Source organism: Phodopus roborovskii, unplaced genomic scaffold (assembly GCF_943737965.1).
Source record: "Phodopus roborovskii unplaced genomic scaffold, PHOROB, whole genome shotgun sequence".
NCBI classification, from domain to species: Eukaryota; Metazoa; Chordata; class Mammalia; order Rodentia; family Cricetidae; genus Phodopus; species Phodopus roborovskii.
In genome coordinates, this window is record NW_026126410.1 from 21,001,520 (window position 1) to 21,014,787 (window position 13,268).

Here is a 13,268-nt window from a genome sequence, read left to right on the forward strand (position 1 = left end):
TGTTATAAATAGGGTGGTCATATGATCCTAGAATCAAACTTAGACTCTGATATCCAATAGGGCCTCCAAAATCCTTGACTACGTGCTCTCGCCTCCCACCACTCCCTCCCCTCATTTGTAGCTTTTGTTGTATTTCTTGATGCTACTACACTAATTTTTAAACATTCTCATATTGGCTTGGAAATACCCCTCCTAATTAAAATATTTTAATAAATACAACCAAAATTGTACCATGCTTAGTTCATCATTTACTCAATACATCTTTGTTTTTCTCTCTCCAAACATGTTATATTTCCCTGATAGTTTAATTTGTTGACTTTTGGGTTGGACAACTAACACTTCTTTTTGCTATTGTTTGAAGCCAATACTTACTGATTTATCTACTCACCCTTCCCTCGCCATACCCTATTTTACACTGGTATCTCTCAACACTCCCCTATCCCCTGGCTCCCAGCTCCCTGAAGCCCTTCAAAGCAAAAAGATTTTTTTTCAGATGTCAGTGGTAACTTTTTATAGAATTTTGTTTAAAAACATATTTGGCCCTTCTTCTAAATCAATAGTTTAGGGGGTATAGAAGAAACTTTGCTAGACTAGAGATAATGCTGTGCACAGCTAAACTGTCTTTACTTACAAAGTTACTTCTTTCCTGATACTTTTAAGAGTTTTTGTCTATTTAAAATTTTGATTCCAGATTACCATGGTTTGCACTGGTCATGGACCAGTAATTCTGCTAATTTTTTGCTTCTGATGCTTACCAAATGCAGATCAGCTGAGTTCATACTCCAGACCCAGATTTGGAGTTTTCATAAGGTAAATATATTTTTCTAGCCAGAATCAAGAAAAGACAACTTGATTCTTGCTGCTTTTCTGAGCAGTAAATAAAGTTCTAGTTCCCCTTTTGAGTCTTAGAAGGAATTTTGAGAGCACTAGTTCCAAATAGAGATCTCAGCTCCTGCTTGTCCACCCTGGAGGCTAAATTTACTGCCGAGTCCACATCCCAGCCACATTCTTCCCCAGACTCTGGTGTGTCCATTAGAGCTAATTTTGCTGATATTCAACTTGCTTTTTGTTTCCATCACATAGTTTCAGCCTTTTTTCAGACTAGATATTTTAAAGTTTTTAAACATGTATCCCATATTTATATGTGCTTAGATGGTAGGAGGGGGCTTTAAGTGAAGTATTGGCAGCCTTTTTTCACTATGTCCTGGTCATCATACAGTTCTCACTTAATTGAATCTGACTAAATTCTTTCTGTCCCCTGACCTCAGATCTCAGGGAAGCTGGGCAAGCCAGATGCATTAAGTTGCATACTCCAGATTCCTTTTCTGTTTCATTTCCATCGTTTCTCATAAATAACTGTAGATGGCTAGGGCTGGAAGAGTCCTGCAGTCCTCTTCACTGCCACTTTATAGATCAGAGGAGGAAGCAGGGCCCAACTGGGGCAACAAGCTGTCCATGCAAGAGTTCATGATCCTTCGTGGGGGCGTCCAGCTACCGGGAAGCCATGCGCATTGGGGCAGAGGTTTACCACAACCTGAAGAATGTCATCAAGGATAAATATGGGAAGGATGCCACCAATGTGGGTGACAAGGGCGGGTTTGCGCCCAACATCCTGGAGAACAAAGACACTCTGGAGCTGCTGAAGAACGCCATTGGGAAGGCTGGCTACATGGACCAGGTTGTCATCGGCATGGATGTGGCTGCCTCTGAGTTCTTCAGGTCTGGCAAGTATGACCTGGACTTCAGGTCTCCTGATGACACCTGATGACACTTGACCAGCTGGCTGACCTTATAAGTCCTTCATCTGGGATTATCCAGTGGTGTCCATCGAGGACCGCTTTGACCAGGACGACTGGGAAGCCTGGCAGAAGTTCACCGCTAGTGCAAGCATCCAGGTTGTTGAGGATGATCTCACGGTAACCAATCCTAAGACAGTCCTGCCACTGCCTCCTGCTCAAAGTCAACCAGATTGGCTCTATGTCCGAGTCTCTGCAGGCATGTATGCTGGCCCAGTCCAATGGCTGGGGCATCATGGTATCCCATAGCTCTGGGGAGACGGGATACTTTCATCGCCAACCTGGTGGTGGGGCTCTGCACTGGGCAGATCAAGGCTGGTGCCCCTTGCCGATCTGAGTATTTGGCCAAGTACAGTCAGATTCTTAGACTAGAGGAAGAGCTGGGCAGCAAGGCCAAGTTTGCAGGCAGATGCTTCAGGAAGCCCCTGGCCAAGTAAAAGTGTGGGTGGAGATCCCTGGAAACACCTGCTGCCTAGACCTGATGCCATCATTGGCGGCTCAAGGCTGGCCCAATGCTTGTCCCTCCCATGCCACTGCTTCCATAGACATCCTCGAAGCCACACCTGACCACCTGGAGCCCTGCTGTAAACCCTAGCTTTGGAATTATATGATTGGCTGAGTCACTTCTGTAACCTTACTTCAAAGCTACTGTCTGGAGCCCAGTGTAATCTCTAGGGTAGCCACAGGAAAGACCCCCACCCCAGTGGCTCTACATACAAAATAAAAGCCTCCTCTTAAGAAAAAAGGAAAAAAAAAAGACCTAATAGTATAGTAACTTTGTGTACCTCAGGAGGTTTGGCAAACCTACTAGGAACATCTAATAGTAAATATGTGTAATAAATACTAGAGTCAGTCTCATACACTTAAAATCTAACTGTAAAATATGTTTTGTTTATTCTTTGACTATTTCACACACATATATAGTGAATATTGATCATATAAACCCACAATTCCTCCCTCACCCAGACCCCAAAGCACCCATTCTTCCTACCTTCATATCACCACTAAGTTAAATCAGTCTTGAGTGCATGAGCATAGGTAATCTACCAATGACCACACACCAGAAAAAAGTGACATCAGTTGTCAATAGCTCTTCAGGAGTGGAGCCTCATGAGGCCTACCCACCCCATCCATGGTGGGAAAAGGCCTACTCCATCCATGATGGGATGAACCTTACCCCATCCATGGAGGGATTATTGCCTGGCTGGGTCTTGAGCAGATAACCATAGCTACTGTGAGTTCCTGAATGCAGCAGCCATGTCACATCCAGAAGACCATATTTCATAGCACCCCTCTTCATCTTCTGGCTCTTGTATTCTTTTCACTTCTCCTGAGTCTTGCAGGGGTGGGTAGGGTTTGACATGCATGTCCCATCCAGGGAGAAGCACTCAAAAGTCACTTGAGCACTTTGAACAGTTGTGAGTCTGTGCATGGTAGCCACACTCTGTAAAAAGCAGCTTTCTAATGAAGGCTGAGAATAGTACTCACCAATGGGGTCTAAGCATAAGTGTTGAAGAGGCATATATAGTATACACACACACACACACACACACACACACACACACACACACACACACATATATATCATTCATTCATACTTCCAAAAAAAGTCTTGTTAGTAAATTCACTAGCGATCAGAGAACATTCTTTTCTTCCTTTTCATCAATAGGTGTTTTGCATTGAACCAGTTTTCTTGATAAAAACATTTTATCACATTTATTATTTCTTATATATTTGTGTCAGGCTATGTATGCATTTCATAATGCATGTGCATGTATAGAAATCAGAGGATAACTCTAGGAAGTATGTCCTTTTACCATAGGGACCTTATTTCAGGGGTCAATCTCAAGTTTTCAGGCATGGTGGAAACTGTCTTTACTCAGTGAGCCTTCTCACTGAATGAGCTCCAGTCTTGCCTGGACTAAGTAGATAAGATGGCTTAGAACTAACTAAGTAGGCCATAATGACCTCAGACTTGAGGTCATTATGTTTTACCCTCTTGAGTGTTGGCATTACAGACAGAAGCCTGCTACAGGTAGAGCCTATGCTGTTTTGTGGAATTGTTTCTGTAGTTCAAACACATTTTGTCAAGGAGTGCCTGCTGTCTGTACCCAGAGGAGGTTGTGAGGAGTAGGACTGTACTTTTGTTTGAGACCAGTGTTTCAACTTTCTAGAGAACACCTTATGGGAATTTGCATGTTCCAATGTAGCACATTGTATGAACTGAACACATACTTGGCATAGACACTGGGCTGAGTAGAATGTCTTTAGTGGCAGCAATTACGTCATTGATAACCACAGACTTCTGATGGCTCTTCTCTCAAGCCCCCTGTGAGTAATCAACACTTGGCAGGGCCCACACCAAGCATCCTGAGGCTGCCAGCCCTTCCAAGAGTCCTGTGATGCAAAGCAGAGAGCAGCAGTCAGTCAGCAGCAAAGTCAGGAAGTGAAGGATCACTTTCCCAGTGGGAACCTCAGGAATCTTGGGCAGGCTGAAAGTAATCATGAAAATTACTCTCTGGCAAGGTGACATGGATGAACTCTTCTGGCCCCAATGAAAAACGTTCTGCAATCCATCGTGGCTTTAATCACATTAAACCACTGTGTGGTTATACAATGGCTGGTTTGCAATGAGCTCAAAATCCAGTTTAGGTTTACTATTATAATCAGTCCACACCTAGTACTTTGTGGGTGTGAAGGGGAATTAAAAGATACGGTTTCTTCACCTAAGGTCTTAAAATTATAGAGCCGACTTTAAGACCTTCACCTAAGACCTAAATTATTTTTTTTAAATTATTATTAATTAATATTTTTCTTATTTTATATAGAAATCCCAGTTCTCTCTTCCTCCTATCCTCCCATGCCCCTCACAGTCCCCCCATCCCTCATCCACTCCCCAGGGAGGATGAGGCCTTCAATGAGAGATCATCAAAATCTGTCAAGTGTCTCTAGGTTAAGAGAGTATCCCTCCATGGGGAATGGACTCCTGAAGTCCCTTTGTGCACTAGGGATACATCCTGGTTCTACTGTTTCTCTTTAAACCCATAATGGCTCCCTCTATTGATGTGTCTTTTTTATTGCTCTCCTCTATTTATCTCCCTATTCAATCGTCCTGGTCCCTCATGTTCTCCTCCTACTCCTCTTCTTCCCTCCTCTTTCTCCCTATCTCCATGTTCCCAATTGGTTCAGGTGCTCTTTCTTGTCCCTTTCCCCTTCACTGGGGAACCATGTATGTCTCTCTTGGTGTCCTTGTTTTCTGGAGGTGTGGATTGCAGTCTGGTAAAACTTTGCTCTATGTCTAATACCCATATATGAGTAAGTATATAACATATTTGTCTTTCTGTGACTGGGTTACCTGAATTAGGGTGGTTTCTTCTAGTTCCGTCCATTTGCCTGAGAATTTCAAGATTCCATTATTTTTTTCCACTGAGTAGTACTCTGTAAGGAGTAAGGTTTTTCTGCCCGCCACTGGTCTTGTACCGCTGCCGCACCAGCCCCAAATAAAACACCAATACTCTGTATTTGATATAATGCTGTTGGCCAGTTACTTGTTTCTTATCGGCTAGCTCTGTCTTAAGTATTAACCCATTTCTGTTAATCTAATATTTCCATGTGCTTTTATCTTACTGGAGAGCCGCCTGGCATCCTGTTCTCTCTAGACTCTCCATGTTGACTCCTCCTTACTACTTCCTCTTTCCTCCTTGTCTCCTAGTCCATCCTATCTTCCTTTCCTATTGGCTAACACTGCTTTATTCATTAACCAGTATGAGAAACATATTTACAGAATGACATCTCCCATCAGTACTCCATTGTGTAAATGTACCACATTTTCTGTATCCATTCTTTTGTTGAGGGGCATCAAGGTTGCTTCCAAGTTCTGGCTATTACAAATAATTCTGCTACGAACATAGTTGAACAGATGTCCATGTTGTATAAATCTTTTTGATATATGCCTAAGAGTAGAATTACTGGATCTTGAGGTAAACTAATTCCCATTTTCCTGAGGAACTGCCATACTGATTTCCAAAGTGGCTGTACAAGTTTGCACTCCCACCATCAGTGGAGGAGTGTACCTCTTTCTCTACATCCTCGTCAGCATAAATGGTCTTTGGTGTTTTGATTTTAGCCATTCTGACAGGTGTAAGACGGTATCTCAGAGTTGTGTTGATTTGCATTTCCCTGATGGCTAAGGTGTAGAGCACTTTCGTTAAGTGTCTTTCAGCCATTTTAAATTCCTCTATTGAGGATTCTCTATTTAGTTCTGTACCCCACTTTTTAATTGGGTTGTTTGTTGTTTTGGTAAATAGGTTCTTGAGTTCTTTGTATATTTTGGAAATCAGCTCTTTGTCAGATGAGGGTTGGTGAATATCTTTTTCCATTCTATGGCCTGCCATTTTGTCTTGTAGACTGTGTCCTTTGCCTTATAGATTTCAGGAGGATCCATTTATTAATTGTTGATCTCAGTGTCTGTGTTCAGGAAGCAGTCTCATCCACCAATTTGTTCAAGGGTATCTCCCACTTTCTCTTCTAAGAGGTTCAGTGTGGCTGGATTTATGTTAAGGTATTTGATCCATTTGAACTTAAGTTTTGTGCATGGCGATGGATATGGGTCTATCTACAATCTTTTACACACCAGCATCCAGTTATGCCAGCACCATTTGTTAAAGATACTTTCTTTTTCCCATTGTATAATTTTAGTTCTTTGTCAGAAATCAGGTATGTGGGTTAATATCAGGGTTTTCAATTCAATTCTATTGGTCCACCTGTGTATTTTTGCACCAATATCAACCTGTTTTCAGGACTGTAAATCTATAAGAGCGCTTGAAGTCAGGGATGGTGATACCTCCAGAAGTTTCTTTATTGTATAGTGTTATTTTGGCTATCCTGGGTCTTTTGTTTTTCCATGTATAGTTGAGGATTGTTCTTTCAAGGTCTTAGAATAATTGTGCTGGGATTTTGATGGGTATTGCATTGATTCTGTAGAATGCTTTTGACAAGATTGCTATTTTTACTATGTTGATCCTACCTATCCAAGAACATGGGAGATCTTCCCATTTTCTGGTATGTTCATTGATTTCTTCCTTGAAAGACTCAAAGTTCTTGCTATACAGGTCTCTCACTTGTTTGGTTAGAGTTACCCCAAGATATTTTTTGTTGTTTGTGGCTATTGTAAAGGGTGATATTTCTTTGATTTGTTTCTCAGCCCCTTTATCATCTGTATATAGTGGGGCTACTGATTTGTTTAGAGTTAATCTTGTATCCTGCCACTTTGCTGAAGTTGTTTATCATCTGTAGGAGTTCCCAGGTAGAGCTTTTTGGGTCACTTATAAAAACTATCTTATCGTCTGCAAATAGTGAAAGTTTGACTTCTTCTTTTCCAATTTGTATCCCCTTGATTTCCTTTTGTTTACTTATTGCTCTAGCAAGAACTTCAAGTACAGTATTGAAGAGATATGGAGAAAGTAGACAGCTTTGTCTTGTTCCTGATTTTAAAGGAATCACATTGAGTTTCTCTCCATTTAGTTTTATGTTGGCTGTTTGTTTGTTATATATTGCTTTTATTATGTTTAGGTGTGTTCTTGTTATTCCCTGATCTCTCCAAGACTTTTATCATGAAGTGGTGTTGGATTTTGTCAAAGGTTTTTTCAGCATCTAGTAAAATAATCATGTGGTTTTTCCTTTTCAGTTTGTTTATATGATGTATTACATTGAAGGGTTTTCGTATGTTGAACCATCCCTGGGATGAAGCCTACTTGATCATGGTGAATGATTTCTTTTCTTTTCTTTCTTTCTTTCTGTTTTGTTTTCTTTTCTTTTCTTTCTTTCTTTCTTTCTTTTTTGGTGTGTTCTTGGATTCAATTTGCCAGTATTTTTGCATTGGTGTTCATTTTTCATGAGGGAGATTGGTCTATAGTTCTTATTTGTGGGTTTGTGTGGTTTAGGTACCAAGGTAATTATAGCCTCATAAGAAAGAGTTTGGTTATGATCCTTCTGCTTCTATTGTGTAACAATTTGAGGAGTATTGGCATTAGCTGTTCTTTGAATTTCTGGTAGAATTCTGCACTGAAACCCTCTGGCCTTGTGCTGTTTTTGGTTGGGAGACTTTTGATGACTGCTTCTATTTCATTAGGGGTTATAGGTCTATCTAAATTGCTTATCTATTCTTGATTTAATTTTGATAAGTGATATCTATCCAGAAAATTGTCCATATCCTTAATTTTTTTAATTTTGTGGAGTACAGGTTTTCAGAGTATGACCTGAAGATTCTCTGGATTTCCTCAGTGTCTGTTTTATGTCCTGTTTTCCATTTCTGATTTTGTTAATTTACATGTTCTCTGCCCTTTGGTTAGGTTACATAAAGGTTTTTCTATCTTGTTGATTTTTCTCAAAGAACCGACTCTTTGTTTCATTGGTTCTTTGTATTGTTTTATTTGTTTCTTCTTTATTCATTTCACTTCTTAATTTGATTATTTCCTGGTGTCTACTCCTCCTGAGTGAGTTTGCTTCTTTTTGTTCTAGAGGTTTCTGGTGTTCTGTTAATTCTCTAGTGTGGCTATTCTCCAGTTTCTTCGGGCACTTAGCACTATGATCTTTCCTCTTAGCATTGCTTTTAGGGTGTCCCATAAGTTTTAGTATGTTGTGCCTTCATTTTCATTGAATTCTAGGAAGTCTTTGATTTCTTTCACTATTTCTTTACCCAGGAGTGGTGCAGTTGAACATTGTTCAATTTCCATGACTTTGTAGTGTTTCTGCAATTTGTGTTAATTTTAAGGCATGGTGGTCTGATATGAAACATGGGATTATCCTTTTTGTTTTTTGTATCTGTTGATGTTTGGTTTATTGCCAAGTATGTGGTTGATTTTAGTGAAGGTTCCATGTGGTGCTGAGAAGAAGATATATTCTTTTGTGTTTGGATGGAATGTTCTCTAGATATCTGTTAAGCCCAATAGAGTCATAACTTTTGTTAGTTCCTTTGTTTCTTTCTTAAGTTTCTGTCTGGTAGTCCTGTCCAGTGGTGAGAGTGGGGTATTGAAGTCTCCTACTATAAGTGTGTGGGGTTTATGTGTGATTTAAGTTTTAGTAATGTTTCTTTTATGAATGTGAGTGCCTTTTTATTTGGTGCATCGATGTTCAGAATTGAGGCTTGATCTTGATGGAATTTTTCTGTGACAAATATAAAATGACCTTTTTCATCTCTTGATTAATTTTAGTTTGAAGTCTAATTTGTTAGATAGTAGGATAGCTACACCAGCTTGCTTCTTATGGCCATTTGATTGGAAAATCTTTTCCCAACCCTTAACTCTGAGATAACATCTGTCTTTGAAGTTGAGGTGTGTTTCTTGTATGTAGCAGAAGGATGGATTCTGTCTTCATATCCATTCTGTTAGCCTGTGTCTTTTTATAGGCGAGTTAAGACCATTGATATTGAGGGATATTAATGACCATTGATTGCTGATTCTTGTTTGTTTTGGATTTGTTTTTGGTGGTGGTATTTTGTGTGTAATTTCCCCCTTTTCCGACTTTTGGTAAAGTGGGATTATCTATTGCCTATTGTTTTTTGAGTGTAGTTAACTTCCTTGGGTTGAGTTTTCCTTCCAGAACTTTCTGTAGGGTTTGATTTGTGAATATGTATTGTTTAAATCTGGTTTTGTCATGAAATATCTTGTTTTATCCATCAGTAATGATAGGGAGTTTTGCTGGGTATAGTAGTCTGGGATGGCATCCGTGGTCTCTTAATGTTTGTGGGACATCTATCCATGATCTGTTGGCTTTCAGAATTTCCATGGAGAAGTCTGACGTAATTCTGATAGGTCTGCCTTTATATGTTACTTGGCCTTTTTCATTTGCTGCTCTTAATATTCTTTCTTTTCTGTATGTTTGGTATTTTGATTATTATGTGGCAATGGTATTTCTTCAGGTTGGGAAAGTTTTCTTCTATGACTTTGTTGAGTATGTTTTCTGCACCATTGAGCTTGGCTTCTTCATCTTCTTCGATACCTATTATCTTTAGGTTTGGTCTTTTCACAGAATCCTATACTTCTTGGATATTTTGTGTTAAGGATTTGTTGGATTTAAGATTTTCTTTGGTTGATGAATCTATTTCTTGTAGTTTATCTTCAATACCTGAGATTCTCTCTTCCATTTATTGTATTCTGTTGGTGATGCTTGCATCTGCAATTCCTGGTTATTTACCCAGCTGTTCTATTTCCAGCATTCCCTCAGTTTGTATTTTCTTTATTGTCTAAGTTTTCAGGCCTTGAACTGTTTGAATTGTTTCCTTCATCTGTTTGATTGATTGTTTTTTCTTAGCTTTCTTTAAGATATTTGTCGATTTCTTGCATTTTTTTTTTTTTTTTTGGTGTGCTTTTTCTTCCATTGCTTTAAGGGATTTTCTAATTTTCTCTTTAAGTGTCTCTATCATCTTCATAAAGTTGTTTTTAAGGTTCTTCTCTTCTGCTTCATCTGCATTGGGATGTTCAGGTCTTGTTGGTGTAGATTCCCTAGATTCTGGTGGTGTCATATTGGTTTTTCTACTGTTGAATATATTCTTTTACTGTCATCTTCCCATCCCTTCTTCCAGTGGGTGCAGGTGGGGTCTCTCTCTCTCTACTCTCCCAGTGACTGTAGTTGGTCAGGACTTCTATGTCAGTAACTCTGGATGGTCTGAGCTCTCTTGGAGTTCTCATGCAGAGGACATAGGGGGGTCAAGACTGAGATAAGCACAGGCTCTGTGTGGTCCATATGCCAGGATTTGTCTACTACAAGCAGTGCCAACCCAGGAAGTTCCAATGAGAGTATGGAGAGAGTTGGATCTGAGCTGGCTCCACACTCACCTTGAGCAGAGGGCATAGGGGGGCCAAGACCTAAAATCTTAATAACTATTAGGTCAAAGTTTATATATATTGAACACCTAATGATGAAAGTGAGAAATCTCAGGAACCAGAGAATCCAGGTTCTCTCCATTGCTTTAGGTACCCAACAATGATAAGGATGCTAGGGAACTTCAAGTACTGGGTTCTCATGTAGAGAGTCACAAAGACATGAACATGTCAAAAGGGTCTACAAAATCCTTCCATAGCAACTACAGTAACTCCATTTAATTCCAAATTTAACAAGTGAATTAAACCTTAGAAACCCCTCCACTCTCCACTGACCAGTGATCTGGAGTTCTTTGATTCTTCATTTGAAAGCAGCAGAAACAAACTCTAGCTAAAAAGAACCAAACAATAATAATAATAATAAAAATTCTGAAAGGATAATGGTGATTTACAGAATCCAGGAAGAGTGGAACAGAGCACCTTCTCATGTGGTTGACCAGATAGCTGGCAGGCCTTCAATTCACTATTGAAAACTGGATCACTATGAAAGAAATCTGGAGGGAATCTTATGTGTTTGTCAGCAAGACCTTGTGATTCCAAACATTTGGAAGGTGAATTGACAGAGGGAAAAAGGCCCAAATTATGTGAGAATTCATAGCAGCTATTATTCCCAAAACACTACCTCCTTTCGCTCATTCAAATCCCTTTTTTAAGACCATACTATTTATTACTTATAAATGGAACACCCCCAACTCCCTCTCACCTGAGTCACATGTGCTGAGGAGTCTACATCCTAAGCAGTTGCTAGGCAACAGTGTGCTTTGTACTAATATACTACTACATTGACCTAACTCAATAAGAGATCTTGTATCTACAAACAGATGAAATACATGTGTTAATCTATTTCACACTTACTTCCAACATATCCTTATAAAAGAAATTCTACCACTTCTTGGGAAGATTTTTAGCTTCTCATGATAATGACTCATATGAGAGTAATAACTTAATAGTTCTTTCTTTTCTCTTCACTGCCCCAAGTATGAAGAAAACTATCTACCCTCAAGACCTCCATGAAACATCCATCTTTTGTTCTTATCACCTGTAATTTCTAGGTAAAATATATCACTACTAGTTAAATTATAATTTCAAATAAACTGCATTAGTATAGTTATGAATATTGCACAGAACATACTCAAAAACTAAAAAGTACTTTTTTTATGAAGTTAAAACTCAAATTTCAGTTAATATTTGGTCACCCAGTCTATTGAATTCTCCCTACCTTGTCTCTTCTTCTCTAATACAACAGGCAAATATCTCATCATTGTGCCTAGCACATAGCGAGAATCAGCAACTATTGGTTCCTTTTGTTACTGTTGTATACAACAACTTCTCTTGTCATATTACTGAACACTAACTCTTTTGTAAGACATTTGATCACACTGTGTGAAGATGTGTCACTGTCCTTCCTTATCTGCCAAAGTCACATTTTGATTGGTTTAATAAGAAGCTGAATGGCCAATAGCTAGGCAAGAGAAGATAGGCATGACTTACAGGAAGAGATAAGAATTCAGGAAGAATTTGAGAGGCAGGGATTCACCAGCAGGACTCAAAGGAATTTAGACATATTGTACTGAGAAGAGGTACCGAGACATGAGGCACATTGTAGATTACTATTAATGGGTTAATTTAAGTTTAAGAGCTAATTTGGAACACGCCTAAGCTAAGGCCAAGCTTTCATACTTAATAAGAAGTCTCTGCATCATTATTTGGGAGCTGGTGATCCAAAGAAAGACCCAATATATAACTCTTTATTATCCATATATGGTCTTTCCCTTCGCCATTAGTCTGTAAACGTAATGAAAGGAGGAACTGTTATGCCACTGGGCATAGTTGATACTTAATAAACACTGAATGAAAATAGGAAAAGAAAGGAGGACACTCAAACAATAGCTAGCTAGTAGAAGATACCGTCCCAGTGGAACACTGATGCTACATGTCAAGTGACTAGTTAGTACTTTTTAGTGAGTTGTGGTAACAGATGATCTTAGGCTTAAAATCTAAGGTCCACTAAGTGAATACTAATATGATCTTGGATGGTTTATTATATTTAAGATTCAAGTTCCTTGTCTATAAAATGAAAACAATACTTTTTTCCTAGCATTATGAGATACAGATTGTTCTTTACTTGGCCAGCTAGGGAAGAAAATCACAGTCCTGGTATCCTGGAGAGTTCTCATGGGACTTTCACACATCTACCCTGTCCTGATCTTAGTCCATTCTCCCCACTGACACTGACAGTAGGGATGCCTCATCTTCATTGTTTACTGTTTTGAAAATAGAGATAGGCTCTGAATTCTAGAGCCTTCTTTTTGCATCCAGCAGTATTTATGTCTTCTTTTCCTCTCTCCTATGAGAAGTGGAAGGCCAGAGGTCTGGGATCCCGACTTATATGACCCTTCTCTCACTCAGTAAATTGACCATGCCCGTGGTGCTCATTTTGATCTCGACTTCCTATCAAATGCAGAAAGTTAGGTGTGATAGAAGATGGTTAAAGCTACAGACTCTCAAGCCAGATACCTGTGGTCCTGATCTCAACTTATGTTTCAACTCCATCTATAAGATAAACTTATAGTAATGTCTGCTTCATAGGACT

General features: G+C 39.3%; 1 pseudogene; it reads left to right on the forward strand.

Moving 5' to 3' along the window:
• Positions 1-1,362: 1,362 nt before the first annotated feature.
• On the forward strand, positions 1,363-2,233 carry LOC127220774 (alpha-enolase-like; annotated as a pseudogene).
• The last annotated feature ends 11,035 nt before the right edge of the window (positions 2,234-13,268 follow it).